This window comes from Bremia lactucae, linkage group LG1, assembly GCF_004359215.1.
Source record: "Bremia lactucae strain SF5 linkage group LG1, whole genome shotgun sequence".
NCBI lineage: Eukaryota > Oomycota > Peronosporomycetes > Peronosporales > Peronosporaceae > Bremia > Bremia lactucae.
The window spans coordinates 3,223,268-3,227,063 of NC_090610.1; positions in this window are offsets into that span (position 1 = coordinate 3,223,268).

Here is a 3,796-nt window from a genome sequence, read left to right on the forward strand (position 1 = left end):
TCTTAACGTGTAGTGAAATTTCACTACGCGTTTCATCACTGTTATCGATGCGCCTGTCGCTAGACGCACCGTCATCCTCGTTGGAGGGATGTCGCGCTCAATATATTTGAGCCTACTACCCTCTAGTGACTGGCGACGAATAAAGTTATTCGACGCTCCGCAGTCCACTAGGGCTTTAAGTGACAAATCATTTGTCACTTTCAATTTCAAGGTGATGAGTGATACCTCATCACCAGGTGCAGAGACACATAATGATTGTGTGTCTGGAGCAACTTTTGTCAAGAGATTTGCAAATTCTCTTGAGGTTGCTGGATCAGTAGGGCGTTGCGCCCCTACTGACCCCGTCCATTTTTTGGCGGTCCGCCTCGCTGTTGCGATTTCGCAACAACGTCGGATCCGCGACCGTTGCCCTTTTTGGCATACGGTCCAAAATTACGTTCAGTACCTTTCGGTGCTGGGCGTGGGGCACTACACTCATGAGCGTAGTGTCCCAATTTTTGGCAGCGATGGCGTTTCTGCAATCGCTTGTTGCTCGAAAAACGAGCTCTCTCGCTTTCGACGTAAGGGAGGTCCATGATTTCTGGACCTCCTAGCTCGTGTCGTCTTGGAGGACGACACGATGACGTACTAGCTTGGGCCTGTCTCAAGCTAAACTCCTCCTGTTCCGCAACGGATATTGCTTCTTCAAGCGTATATACCAGTTCCAAGCGGAACAGGTGGGTCTTTACGGGACTATCCGTAAGACCTTGCATGAACACCGTAATCAACGTGTGCTCATGGGCTGGGTTATTTGTAATACAACTCGCTAAGAGTCGTATGTGCTGGGCATATGTGTGAACGTCACGCTTGCCTTGCTTGCGTTTAGAAGCTCTGAACGAGCTCTGAACTCAGCCCTACGCGGTTCAAACGTCTGTTTGAGCCGGGCTTCAAAAGCCTCTAGCGACCCAAAGACATATGGGTCGCGCAACTTAAGGCCCAATGCCCAAGTTTTGGCACGACCTGCCAAATTTGATTGAGCGAATGAGACTTGGATTTGCTCGTCGACGATGTGACGTGCCCTTATGGCATCGTTCAACTCGACAAACCATCTCAAGAAGGAGTCTTCTTCGACTCCCCTATACTTTGAGATATCAATCTTTAGAGTTTCGGGACGACGCGTATGCGTCATACCAGGTACAGGGGTCTGTACCTGTTGTAACCTCAACAGTTCTGTATGTTGAGAGCCTTGCTGATTCAGCAGGGCTACCTTCTCCTTCGCCTCGTCAAGTTCATGTTGTATGACCTTGGCGATGGCTGAATGGAGGGCATCTCTGTTCAAAACGGACAGCATGGACAATATGGCATCGCTCCCTACGGTCGAACTCATTTGTTCGACCGCATTCCTTTCTATGTCACTTAGAAAGGAGTAGCTATTGCGCGAGACGTGATGCGTATTCCCACTATCATCTGACATGTCCATGTTTGATGAAAAAAATGTGGTCTTTGGACGGACTACGACGTGCTTCCAGGTGTAACGGGGCACTACGACTTGTACTACTTCAGTACAAGTCCACTTCGCACTGCTTCAGTTGCGAGTGGCGCCTTACGTCACTTCCCGTACACTAGTACGTACAGAGGGAGACTTCTCTTTAAGACAACTACCTTAAAGAGGGTTAAATGAAATCTGTATTAATATAATTAAGTCTCTCTTCTTTCTATCTATTAATGGTAACTTAATTATGAGCTAATACTAAACATGCAATTGAAATCTTATCTGTCTCTCTCTCTTTGTTTACGTTTACAGCTGATTAGTCTGCGGGATAAATAGATATAATGACCTATACCTATTTATATGACAGTCTTTTCATTGGTTGATTAAAACCTTTTAGTTTAACCCGTTGCTACATGCGCGATGGGCGGTAAGCAAGGAGTCACTATACATAGCTACTTATTAGTATGGTATGTCAGGACATTAAGAAGTTGAGTATGCAGGAGCTTCTTATATCAAATACAGTAATATGTTCCCTATACTAAGTCTTCTTAGTATAGACCTTAAATTGCTAAGAAATCCTAGCAACTTGAAGTCCTTCCTCTGCACGTCGGACGGGTAAAATATTCTAAGACACCCTTATCGTCACTATTATCAGTGTGCGTTATTTAGTCATGGAAGAACAAACACAAGTTACTGCGTTCATCAAGGCTCGTGCGGACGGTCCCGACAAAACCCATCTGATCCGTCTAGAGCTAACGCAAGACCAAGCGATCTCTATAGCGCACAGAAGGACTTCGGTCATAAACAGGCTTTCGTACACTCTGGCGCTTATAGTCCGCCGATATAGCAAGAGGCAACGGTCCAGAACTCAGAACACTCGTATGTAGAGAGCAAGAAACCTCGCTCTACTAGTTACGAACGATTGCAAAGATACTGTCGCCGTCAAAAGACAGGGCAATACGCCTATGAATGCAGTGCCCCACGCCCAGTGCCTAGAATCACTGAGCGAAACGATCGACCTCCCGCTGAAACTAGCGGCGAACGCGGCTTCGACGCTGTTGCGAAATTTCAACGGCGAGGTGGATCGTGTAAAACGGTCGGGGTCAGTAGGTGCGAAGCGCCCTACTGATCCAGCAACGTCATAAGAATTTGTAGGCTTTTTGACGTAAGTTGATCCTCACCCACAAACATTGTGCGAAACTTCCCCAGGTGATGAGGTTAACCTCACCACATTGAAAATTATAGTGGCAAATAAATTGCGGGGCGTCGAGTAATTTCATTCGACGCCAGTCGCTACAAGCTCACCAGCTCAAGTTTGTTGAACGAGATACACCTCTAACGAGGATGACAGTGTGCCTAGCAACAGGCGCATCTGTAACAGTTAAGAAACATGTAGTCGGTATACAATATGCGTAAGGGTAAATAGCACGCCGATGATTTTATCGTACTGGATTTGGATGACAAATTTAATGTCATCTTTGGAATACCATGGCTTAGAAAGTAAGAACCATGCATTAATTGGCAGCATCAAGCTGCGATGATGTCTGTGTCGCGTTCATCAGATGACCGTCTGATGAACGTCTTGGAGCGTCTTCAAGTGTGGGGATGTCCTACAAGTGAGTGCGATGCCGTCACTTGTGCTACGGTCGTTAGCACGACTGCACGAAACCTCAGAGTAACAACCCGTCAAACTGTGGAGTTCGATTCCGACGGCTGTGCACAAGCACAGGCAAGGTTGAAGTTCGACCAGTCAAATAAATTGAGTCGCCGAAACAAGAATGCTTGCTTCAAAAGCGATATCTAAGATAATCTGATGAGTCTGTCTATAAGAGACAGCGCGAAAGTCCTAGTTCGACTGGAGAGTGGGTCGTAGAGAACCTCGTTGTGGTTACGCAACCGCAGCTAGATACAGTTGGAGAGGTTACTCCTCAAATAAATATACAAATAAAGTTATAAGTCAATAAAATTTGAGGGAATAAGCTCCCAAGTTTTATGGGTATAACTCCCCAGGTATCTTTGGAACTAAGTTTCCAAGGAAAAATTTGAGACATTGAATGTCGTAGTATACAACAATCAAGTGTAGGCGCTAAAACACTTGATCTCCGAAGTTTATATTGAAGATAACTCAATTGCCAACGCTGGAGCCGAAATGGCTCTTGCGTGATCTGCGTAGTAAAATCAATTCAAGCAGATATGCGTACTTGTCGCAGATGACAAGTGATTCCGAATTATTAGAAGCTCATCGATAGACGATATAGTCCTCCATGAGAGGACTCAGATGGAACGTTTTTATTCTCAAATTCTGGGAGTCGTTGAAGACAAATC